Raw genomic sequence first — 13,491 nt, 5'->3', positions numbered from 1 at the left:
ATATATATATATATATATATATATATATATATATATATATATATATATATATATATCATACAAACCTCCAACAGCCAGGATCGAACCCGGGACCCCAGTGAAACAGGCGGAAATGCTACCGCTAGGCTCTGGGTCTGGCTAATAGGAAATAACTATTCGAATGCTATGTACTCGAATACCCTTCGTCTCACGTTGATGAGCAACGGGGTTTACACCGGTTACTTCCCAACAGGCGCACATAGCCAGCAGATAGCATTTTACCGAACCGAACCGTACAACGCGGAGGTATATGAATACGAACAAGATGCATGTACACATCTACACACGCACATATACATATATTTATACACACACAGACGTATACATATATACACATGCACATAATTCATACTTGCTGCCATTACTCATCCTCGTTGACACCCCGCCACACATGAAATGACAACCCCCTCCCCCTGCATGCGCACGCGGTAGCGCTAGAAACAAACAACGAAAGCCACATTCGTTCAAACTCAGTCTCTAGCTGTCATGTATAATGCAGCGAAACCACAGCTGCCTTTCCACATCCAGGCCCCACAGAACTTTCCATGGTTTACCCCAGACGCTTCACATGCCCTGGTTCAATCCATTGACAACACGTCGACCCCGGTATACCACATCGTTCCAATTTACTCTATTCCTTGCACGCCTTTCACCCACCTGGATGTTCAGGCTGCGATTGCTCAAAATCTTTTCCATTCCATCTTTCCACCTCCAATTTGGTCTCCCACTTCTCCTCGTTCCCTCCACCTGTGACACATATATTCTCTTGGTCAATCTTTCCTCACTCATTCTCTCCATGTGACCAAACCATTTCAATACACCCTCCTCTGCTCTCGCAGCAGCACTCTTTTTATTACCACACATCTCTCTTACTCTTTCATTACTTACAGTTTTTCTCCATTCAAACCTACCTCCCAATTGACTTGTCCCTGGACCCTACTGTACCTAATAGCCTTGCTCTTGTTCACATTTACTGAAGGCTTTCTTCTTTCACACACTTTACCGAACTCAGTCACCTGCTTCTGAAGTTTCTTACACGAATCAGCCACCAGCGCTGTATCATCAGCGAACAACAACTGACTCACTTCCCAAGCTCTCTCATTCACAACTGACTGCATACTTGCCCCTCTCTCCAAAACTCTTGCATTCACCTCCCAAACAACCCCATCCATAAACAAATTGAACATCCATTGAGACATCACGCACCCCTGCCGCAAACCTACATTCACTGAGAACCAATCACTTTTCTTTCTTCCCACTCGTACACATGCATTAAACCTTCGATAAAAACTTTTCACTGCTTCTAACAACTTGCTTCCCGCACCATATATTCTTAATACCTTCCACAGAGCATCTCTATCAACTCTATCATATGCCTTCTCAAGATCCATAAGGGCTACATACAAATCCATTTGCTTTTCTAAGTATTTCTCACATACATTCTTCAAAGCAAACTACTGATCCACACATCCTCTACCACTTCTGAAAACACACTGCTCATCCCGTCTGATACTCTGTGCATGCCTTCACCCTCTCAGTCAATACCCTCCCATATAATTTCCCAGGAATACTCAACAAACTCATCCCTCTGTAAATTGAGCCCTCACCTTTATCCCCTTTGCCTTTGTACAAAGGCACTATGCATGCTTTCCGCCAATCCTCAGCACCTCATCGTGAGTCATACATACGTTGAATATCCTTAACAACCAGTCTACAACATAGTCACCCCTTTTTTGATAAGATATATGCACACGCCTTGCATCCTCGATGGTAGCATTTTGCTGCTTCTAGCAACTTGTTTCCCACACCATGTACTCTTATTACCTTCCACATAGTGTCTCTATCGGCTTTATCATGTGCCTTCTTCGGATCCATAGGTGCTGCATGCAAATCCATTTGTTTTTCTAAGTGTTTCTCGCATGCATTCTTCGGGACAAGCACCTTGTCCACGAGTCCTCTGCCACTTCTGGGGCCGCACTGCTCTTTCCCAGTCTGGTGCTCTGTGCGTGCCTACGCCCTCTCAATCGGTGCCCTCCCATATAATTTCCCGGATGTGAGTAGCAAACTTGTAACTCTGTAACTTGAACACTCACCTTTGTCCCCTTTACCTTTGTGCAGTGGCACTATGCATGCAATCCTCCAAGGAAGGCGAGAACGTTATTTCGGAAAGGAAAGGTGGGTATGATTGAGGGAATGGTGGTTCCAACGATGTTGTATGGTTGCGGGAAGTGGGCTATGGATGGTGTTGTGCGGAGGTGGGTGGAGGATGTTAGGGGTGGGGTTTTTGAGAACATGTGTGGTGTGAGGTGGTTTGATCGAGTATGTAATATGAGGGTGGGAGAGATGTATGGTGATAAGGGGGATGTGGTTGAGAGAGCGGACGGGTGTGTGTAGAGGTGGTTTGGTCGCATGGAGAGAGTGGGTGGGAAGGGGTACACAAAAAGGGTGCATGTGCCATAGGTGGGGGACCGGACTAGAGGTGGAAGGATAGAGTGAAAAGGGTTTTGGGCTGTCGGGACCTGAACATACGGGGAGCGAGGGGCGTGCAGGGGATGGAGTGAGTTGGAAGGATGTGGTATAAAGGGTCGACGTGCTGTCGGTGGGTTGAGTCAGGGCATGTGGGGCGTCTGGGGTGGGCCATGAAAGGTTAGTGGCGCCTGGATGTGGGGGGGAGGAGGGAGTTGTGGTTTCGGTGCATTATCCATGACAGCTAGAGAAAATTATGAAAAAATGTGGCATTTGTTGTCTTTTCCTAGCGCTACCTCGCGCACGTGCGGGAGGGAAGGGGTTGTCATTTCATGTTTGAAGTGGTGACGACGAGAATAAATAGAGTCAGAAAGTATAAATTGTGTACATGTGTATATATGCATATGTTTCTGTATGTACATATAGGTATACGTTGAAATGTATAATGTATATGTGCGTGTGTGGACTTGTATGTATATACATGTGTATGTGGTTGGTTTCAGCTATCTTTCGTCTGTTTCCTTGTAGTATCTTGCGCGAGACAGCGGCAAAGTATAACAGATAAATAAGATATATATATATATATATATATATATATATATATATATATATATATATATATATATATATATATATATATATATATATGTATATATATATATATATATATATATATATATATTTATATATATATATATATATATATATATATATATATATATATATATATATATACATATTTTTTTTTTTTTTGCTTTGTCGCTGTCTCCCGCGTTTGCGAGGTAGCGGAAGGAAACAGACGAAAGAAATGGCCCAACCCACCCCCATACACATGTATATACATACGTCCACACACGCAAATATACATACCTCCACAGCTTTCCATGGTTTACCCCAGACGCTTCACATGCCTTGATTCAATCCACTGACAGCACGTCAACCCCGGTATACCACATCGCTCCAATTCACTCTATTCCTTGCCCTTCTTTCACCCTCCTGCATGTTCAGGCCCCGATCACACAAAATCTTTTTCACTCCATCTTTCCACCTCCAATTTGGTCTCCCTCTTCTCCTCGTTCCCTCCACCTCCGACATATATATCCTCTTGGTCAATCTTTCCTCACTCATTCTCTCCATGTGCCCAAACCATTTCAAAACACCCTCTTCTGCTCTCTCAACCACGCTCTTTTTATTTCCACACATCTCTCTTAACCTTACGTTACTTACTCGATCAAACCACCTCACACCACACATTGTCCTCAAACATCTCATTTCCAGCACATCCATCCTCCTGCGCACAACTCTATCCATAGACCACGCCTCGCAACCATACAACATTGTTGGAACCACTATTCCTTCAAACATACCCATTTTTGCTTTCCGATATAATGCTCTCGACTTCCACACATTCTTCAAGGCTCCCAGAATTTTCGCCCCCTCCCCCACCCTCTGATCCACTTCCGCTTCCATGGTTCCATCCGCTGCCAGATCCACTACCAGATATCTAAAACACTTCACTTCCTCCAGTTTTTCTCCATTCAAACTCACCTCCCAATTGACTTGACCCTCAAGCCTACTGTACCTAATAACCTTGCTCTTATTCATATTTACTCTTAACTCTCTTCTTCCACACACTTTACCAAACTCAGTCACCAGCTTCTGCAGTTTCTCACATGAATCAGCCACCAGCGCTGAATCATCAGCGAACAACAACTGACTCACTTCCCAAGCTCTCTCATCCCCAACAGACTTCATACTTGCCCCTCTTTCCAAAAATCTTGCATTTACCTCCCTAACAACCCCATCCATAAACAAATTAAACAACCATGGAGACATCACACACCCCTGCCGCAAACCTACATTCACTGAGAACCAGTCACTTTCCTCTCTTCCTACACGTACACATGCCTTACATCCTCGATAAAAACTTTTCACTGCTTCTAACAACTTGCCTCCCACACCATATATTCTTAATACCTTCCACAGAGCATCTCTATCAACTCTATCATATGCCTTCTCCAGATCCATAGATATATATATATATGCATATATATATATTTATTTATATATATATACATATATAAATGTATATATATATATATATATATATATATATATATATATATATATATATATATATATATATATATATATATATATATATATATATATATATATATATATATATATATATATATATATATATATATATATATATATATATATATATATATATATATATATATATATATATATATATATATATATATATATATATATATATATATATATATATATATATATATATATATATATATATATATATATATATATATATAGATATATATTATTGACTGGTTGGTAAGTTTATTTAATGTATGTATGACTCATGGTGAGGTGTTTGAGGATTGGCGGAATGCGTGCATAGTGCCATTGTACAAAGGCAAAGGGGATGAGAGTGAGTGCTCAAATTACAGAGATATAGGTTTGTTGAGTATTCCTGGTAAATTATATGGGAGGGTATTGATTGAGAGGGTGAAGGCATGTACAGAGCATTAGATTGGGGAAGGGCAGTGTGGTTTCAGAAGTGTTAGAGGATGTGTGGATCAGGTGTTTGCTTTGAAGAATGTATGTGAGAAATACTTGGAAAAGCAAATGGATTTGTATGTAGCATTTATGGATCTGGAGAAGGCATATGATAGCGTTGATAGAGATGCTCTGTGGAAGGTATTAAGAATATATGGTGTGGGAGGTAAGTTGTTAGAAGCGGTGAAAAGTTTTTATCGAGGATGTAAGGCATGTGTACGTGTAGGAAGAGAGGAAAGTGATTGGTTCTCAGTGAATATAGTTTTGCGGCAGGGGTGTGTGATGTCTCCATGGTTGTTTAATTTGTTTATGGATGGGGTTGTTAGGGAGGTGAATGCGAGAGTTTTGGAAAGAGGGGCAAGTATGAAGTCTGTTGGGGATGAGAGAGTTTGGGAAGTGAGTCAGTTGTTCTTCGCTGATGATACAGCGCTGGTGGCTGATTCATGTGAGAAACTGCAGAAGCTGGTGACTGAGTTTCGTAAAGTGTGTGGAAGAAGAGAGTTAAGAGTAAATATGAATAAGAGCAAGGTTATTAGGTACAGTAGGCTTGAGGGTCAAGTCAATTGGGAGGTGAGTTTGAATGGAGAAATACAGGAGGAAGTAAAGTGTTTTAGATATCTGGGATTGGATCTGGCAGCGAATGGAACCATGGAAGCGGAAGTGGATCATAGGGTGGGGGAGGGGGCGAAAACCCTGGAAGCCTTGAAGAATGTGTGGAAGTCGAGAACATTTCTTTCGTCTGTTTCCTTGCGCTACCTCGCAAACGCGGGAGACAGCGACAAAGCAAAAAAAAAAAAAAAAAATATATATATATATATATATATATATATATATATATATATATATATATATATATATATATATATATATATATATATATATATATATATATATATATATATATATATATATATATATATATATATATATATATATATATGTATATATATATATATATATATATATATTTATATATATATATATATATATATATATATATATATATATATATATATATATATATATATATATATATATATATATATACATATTTTTTTTTTTTTTTTGCTTTGTCGCTGTCTCCCGCGTTTGCGAGGTAGCGCAAGGAAACAGACGAAAGAAATGGCCCAACCCACCCCCATACACATGTATATATATAAGTCCACACACGCAAATATACATACCTCCACAGCTTTCCATGGTTTACCCCAGACGCTTCACATGCCTTTATTCAATCCACTGACAGCACGTCAACCCCGGTATACCACATCGCTCCAATTCACTCTATTCCTTGCCCTCCTTTCACCCACCTGCATGTTCAGGCCCCGATCACACAAAATCTTTTTCACTCCATCTTTCCACCTCCAATTTGGTCTCCCTCTTCTCCTCGTTCCCTCCACCTCCGACATATATATCCTCTTGGTCAATCTTTCCTCACTCATTCTCTCCATGTGCCCAAACCATTTCAAAACACCCTCTTCTGCTCTCTCAACCACGCTCTTTTTATTTCCACACATCTCTCTTAACCTTACGTTACTTACTCGATCAAACCACCTCACACCACACATTGTCCTCAAACATCTCATTTCCAGCACATCCATCCTCCTGCGCACAACTCTATCCATAGACCACGCCTCGCAACCATACAACATTGTTGGAACCACTATTCCTTCAAACATACTCATTTTTGCTTTTCGAGATAATGCTCTCGACTTCCACACATTCTTCAAGGCTCCCAGAATTTTCGCCCCCTCCCCCACCCTATGATCCACTTCCGCTTCCATGTTTCCATCGCTGCCAGATCCACTCCCAGATATCTAAAACACTTCACTTCCTCCAGTTTTTCTCCATTCAAACTCACCTCCCAATTGACTTGACCCTCAAGCCTACTGTACCTAATAACCTTGCCCTTATTCACATTTACTCTTAAGTTTCTTCTTCCACACACTTTACCAAACTCAGTCACCAGCTTCTGCAGTTTCTCACATGAATCAGCCACCAGCGCTGAATCATCAGCGAACAACAACTGACTCACTTCCCAAGCTCTCTCATCCCCAACAGACTTCATACTTGCCCCTCTTTCCAAAACTCTTGCATTTACCTCCCTAACAACCCCATCCATTAACATATTAAACAACCATGGAGACATCACACACCCCTGCCGCAAACCTACATTCACTGAGAACCAGTCACTTTCCTCTCTTCCTACACGTACACATGCCTTACATCCTCGATAAAAACTTTTCACTGCTTCTACCTCCCACACCATATATTCGTAATACTTTCCACAGAGCATCTCATCAACTCTATCATATGCCTTCTCCAGATCCATAGATATATATATATATGCATATATATATATTTATTTATATAAATATATATATACATGTATATATGTATATATATATATATATATATATATATATATATATATATATATATATATATATATATATATATATATATATATATATATATACATATATATATATAGATATATATTATTGACTGGTTGGTAAGGTTATTTAATGTATGTATGACTCATGGTGAGGTGTTTGAGGATTGGCGGAATGCGTGCATAGTGCCATTGTACAAAGGCAAAGGGGATAAGAATGAGTGCTCAAATTACAGAGATATAAGTTTGTTGAGTATTCCTGGTAAATTATATGGGAGGGTATTGATTGAGAGGGTGAAGGCATGTACAGAGCATTAGATTGGGGATGGGCAGTGTGGTTTCAGAAGTGTTAGAGGATGTGTGGATCAGGTGTTTGCTTTGAAGAATGTATGTGAGAAATACTTGGAAAAGCAAATGGATTTGTATGTAGCATTTATGGATCTGGAGAAGGCATATGATAGCGTTGATAGAGATGCTCTGTGGAAGGTATTAAGAATATATGGTGTGGGAGGCAAGTTGTTAGAAGCGGTGAAAAGTTTTTATCGAGGATGTAAGGCATGTGTACGTGTAGGAAGAGAGGAAAGTGATTGGTTCTCAGTGAATATAGTTTTGCGGCAGGGGTGTGTGATGTCTCCATGGTTGTTTAATTTGTTTATGGATGGGGTTGTTAGGGAGGTGAATGCGAGAGTTTTGGAAAGAGGGGCAAGTATGAAGTCTGTTGGGGATGAGAGAGTTTGGGAAGTGAGTCAGTTGTTGTTCGCTGATGATACAGCGCTGGTGGCTGATTCATGTGAGAAACTGCAGAAGCTGGTGACTGAGTTTCGTAAAGTGTGTGAAAGAAGAAAGTTAAGAGTAAATGTGAATAAGAGCAAGGTTATTAGGTACAGTAGGGTTGAGGGTCAAGTCAATTGAGAGGTAAGTTTGAATGGAGAAATACAGGAGGAAGTAAAGTGTTTTAGATATCTGGGACTGGATCTGGCAGCGGATGGAACCATGGAAGCGGAAGTGGATCATAGGGTGGGGGAGGGGGCGAAAATCCTGGAAGCCTTGAAGAATGTGTGGAAGTCGAGAACATTTCTTTCGTCTGTTTCCTTGCGCTACCTCGCAAGCGCGGGAGACAGCGACAAAGCAAAAAAAAAAAGAAAAAAAAAAAGAAAAAAAAATATATATATATATATATATATATATATATATATATATATATATATATATATATATATATATATATATATATATATATATATATATATATATATATGTATATATATATACATTTATATATATTTATTTTTTTTATCTATTTTGCTTTGTCGCTGTCTCCCGCGTTAGCGAGGTAGCGCAAGGAAACAGACGAAAGAATGGCCCAACCCAACAATATACACATGTATATACATATACGTCCACACACGCAAATATACATACCTATACATCTCAACGTATACATATATATACGCATACAGACATATACATATATACACCTGTACATAATTCATACTGTCCGCCTTTATTCATTCTCATCGCTACCTCACCACACATGTAATAACAACCCCCTCCGTCCTCATATGTGCGAGGTAGTGCTAGGAAAGACAACAAAGGCCCCATTCGTTCACACTCAGTCTCTAGCTGTCATGAAATAATGAACCGAAACCATAGCTCCCTTTCCACATCCAGGCCCCACAAAACTTTTCATGTTTTACCCCAGACGCTTCACATGCCCTGGTTCAATCCATTGACAGCACGTCGATCCCGGTATACCACATCGTTCCAATTCACTCTATTCCTTGCACGCTTCTCACCCTCATGCATGTTCAGGCCCCGATCACTCAAAATCTTTTTCACTCCATCTTTCCACCTCCAATTTGGTCTCCCACTTCTCCTCGTTCCCTCCACCTCCGACACATATATCCTCTTTGTCAATCTTTCTTCACTCATTCTCTCCATGTGCCCATTTCAAAGCACCTTCTTCTGCTCTCTCAACCACACTCTTTTTATTACCACACATATCTCTTACCCTATTATTACTTACTCGATCAAACCACCTCACACCACATATTGTCCTCAAACATCTCATTTCCAGCAGATCCACCCTCCTACGCACAACTCTATCCATAGCCCACGCCTCGCAACCATACAACATTGCTGGAACCACTATTCCTTCAAACATACCCATTTTTGCTTTCCGATATAATTTTCTCGACTTCCACACACTCTTCAACGCTCCCAGAATTTTCGCCTTTTCCCCCACCCTATGATTCACTTCCGCTTCCATGGTTCCATCCGCTGCCAAATCCACTCCCAGATATTTAAAACACTTCACTTCCTCCAGATTTTCTCCATTCAAACTTACTTCCAAATTTACTTGACCCTCAACCCTACTGTACCTAAAAGCCTTGCTCTTATTCACATTTACTCTCAACTTTCTTCCTTCACACACTTTACCAAACTCAGTCACCTGTTTCTGCAGTTTCTCACATGAATCAGTCACCACCGCTGTATCATTTCCAAACTCTCTCTTCCACAACAGGCAGCATACTTGCCCCTCTTTCCAAAACTCTTGAATTCACCTCCCTAACAACCCCATCCATAAACAAATTAAACAACCATGGAGACATCACACACCCCTTCCGCAGACCTACATTCACTGAGAACCAATCACTTTCCTCTCTTCCTACACGTACACATGCCTTACATCCTCGATAAAAACTTTTCACTGCTTCTAACAACTTGCCTCCCACACCATATATTCTTAATACCTTCCAAGGAGCATCTCTATCAACTCTATAATATTCCTTCTCCAGATCCATAACTGCTAGAAACAAATCCATTTGCTTTTCTAAGTATTTCTCACATACATTCTTCAATGCAAACACCTGATCCACACATCCTCTACCACTTCTGGAACCACACTGCTCTTCCCCAATCTATTGCTCTGTACATGCCTTCACCCTTTCAATAAATACACTTCCATATAATTTCCCAGGAATACTCAACAAACTTATACCTCTGTAATTTGAGCACTCACCTTTGTCCCCTTTGCCTTTGTACAATTACACTATGCAAGCATTCCGCCAATCCTCAAGCACTTCACCATGAGTCATACATACATTAAATAACCTTACCAACCCGTCAACAATACAGTCATCCCCTTTTTTAATGAATTCCACTGCAATACCATCCAAACCGACTGCCTTGCCGGCTTTCATCTTCCGCAAAGCTTTTACTACCTCTTCTCTGTTTACAAGTCATTTTTCCTAACCGTCACACTTTGCACACCACCTCGAGCAAAACACCCTATTTCTGCTACTCTATCATCAAACACATTCAACAAACCCTCAAAATACTCACTCCATCTCCTTCTCACATCACCACTATTTGTTATCACCTCCCCATTAGCCCCCTTCACTGAAGCTCTCATTTGTTCCCTTGTCTTACGCACTTTATTTACCTCCTTTCAAACCATCTTTTTCTTTTCCCTATAATTTAATGATACTCTCTCACCCTAACTCTCATTTGCACCTTTTTCTTGACCTCCTACATCTTTCTTTTATACATCTCCCACTCATTTCCATTATTTCCCTGGAAAAATCGTTCAAATGCGTCTCTCTTCTCTTTCGCTAATAATGTTACTTCCTCATTCCACCATTCACTAACATTTCTAATATGCCCACCTCCCACGCTTCTCATGCCAGAAGCATCTTTTGCACAAGCCATCACTGCTTCCCTAAATACATCTCATTCCTCCCCCACTCCCCTTACCTCCTTTGTTCTCATCTTCTTCCATTCTGTACTCAGTCTCTCCTGGTACTTCCTCACACAAGTCTCCTTCCCAAGCTCACTTACTCTCACCACTCTCTTCACCCCAACATGACATACATACAGTGAATATCCTCACCAACCAGTCAACAACACAGTCACCCCCATTTTTTATGAATTCCACTGCAATACCATCCCAACCTGCCGCCTTGCCGGTTTTCATCAACTGCAAAGCTCTCATTATCTCTTCTCTGTTTACCAAACCATTCTCCCTAACCGTTTCACTTCGCACACTACCTCGACCAAAACACACTATATCTGCCTCTCTATCATCTAACAGATTCATGGATATATGACCATATATTTGATACAATACCCGCTAATGGGTTTGATAAAGAAACTAACCAATTTGACAGCTCATTTTTATATGTGATGAGACAACTGAACTCACTGTCAAATATCACGAAGAACGTAGGTTTAGTTAACAAGTCTATTGATATCAGCGTTGAATTTGATTTCAAACTGGTTAGCTTTGATGTTTCAACTCTCTTAACAAAAGTTCCAGTTCATGGCCTCTCAGAATTTAAGTGAATTCTTGGACAGTATTATTATACCTCCCTCAACGTCTGTTATTTTTTCTTTTGATTCATAAGATTGTGAATAAAAGAACGTGTACTTCAATATAATGGAGAATATTATGCTAAGAAATTTGGTATAGAAATGGGTAACCATCTTTCATCTGTATGTTCTTTGTGTTTGGCCAACAAATGAAAATTTACAAACATTTCTCCATTTACTTAACAATTTAGTACCTTCCATCAACTTTACTGTAGAAGTTGAAAATATTGGTATGCTGCCATTTTTAGATTGCATGATTCATAGGGATAGAAGTATGTTTATCGTATACAGTAAACCTACCAACGTCTGCTCATATATCCATTACTATCGAGCTCTGCAGTGTATGTCCCTTAGGGCACTCTGAACTTACAGTCCAGAGCTTATTGATAATGAGTATGAGAATATGTATTGTATTGGATCCAAGTAGAAGTATCCCTGATCTTTTATTGACAAATATGTTAAGTTGGCAAAGAAATCATTTCGTAGAGTTAAAGCCAAACCTCGCCTTAACACCATGGACCTTTTAGTTTTCCCTTTTAGCAAAGAATTTTACCTTACTTCCCATGCTGCTTAATTTCTTTAATGTAGATATTGCCTTCAGCAACAACAATACTGTAAAAAATGTATTAATCAGGAACTCACAAGAAAGTTCCGCAGGTGCATATAGAGTACCATGTAAAAATTGTGATAAGTTTTATGTTGAGCAGACCGGTAAGGATCTTTCTCTTAGACTTAGGCAACGTAGATATAATAACCTTGCTCTTATTCACATTTACTCTTACCTTTCCTTTTCACACACTTTTTCAAACTCAATCACCAACTACTGTAGTTTCTCACTCGAATCAGCCACCAGTGCTGTATCATCGGCGAATAACAACTGACTCACTTCCAATGCCTTCTCATCCCCATCAGACTGCATACTCGCCCCTTTCTGCAAAGCTTTTACAATTCACCTCCTGTTCACCTCATATATACACAAATTAAGCATGGGAACATCACATATCCCTCCCGCAGACCGACTTCACTAGGAAACAATCACTCTTTTGTCTCCCTACTAGTACACATGCCTTACACCCTTAATGAATACTTCTCACTGATTCTAGCAACTTACCTCCCACATCGTAAACTCTTAAGACCTTCCACAAAGCATCTCTATCAACTCTGTTATATGGATTCTCCAGATCCATGAATTGCACATGCAAATCTATCTGTTTCTTTACGTTTTTCTCACAAACATTCTTTATAGCAAACACCTGATCCACACATCCTTTACCACTTCTTAAACCACACTGCTCATCCCCAAACAGATGCTCTGTACATGCTTTCACCCTCTCCGTCATTACCCTCCCATACAGTTTTCCGCGAATGCGTAACAAACTTATGCCTCTCTAGTTTGAACGCTTACCTTTATCCCCTTTGACTTTGTATAGTGGCACTATACATGCACTCTGCCAATCCTCAGGCACCTCATCATGCTCCATACATACACAATATCCTTACCAACCAATCAACAATACAGTCACCCCCTCCCTTAACAAATTCAACTTCAATAACATCCAAACTCGCCTACTTACTGGATTTCACCTTCCACAATACTTTCATCACCTCTTCTCTCTGACCAAACCACTCTCCCT

The sequence above is a fragment of the Panulirus ornatus genome, chromosome 53 (assembly GCF_036320965.1).
Source record: "Panulirus ornatus isolate Po-2019 chromosome 53, ASM3632096v1, whole genome shotgun sequence".
Lineage (NCBI taxonomy): Eukaryota > Metazoa > Arthropoda > Malacostraca > Decapoda > Palinuridae > Panulirus > Panulirus ornatus.
This window is presented reverse-complemented; position numbering follows the sequence as displayed.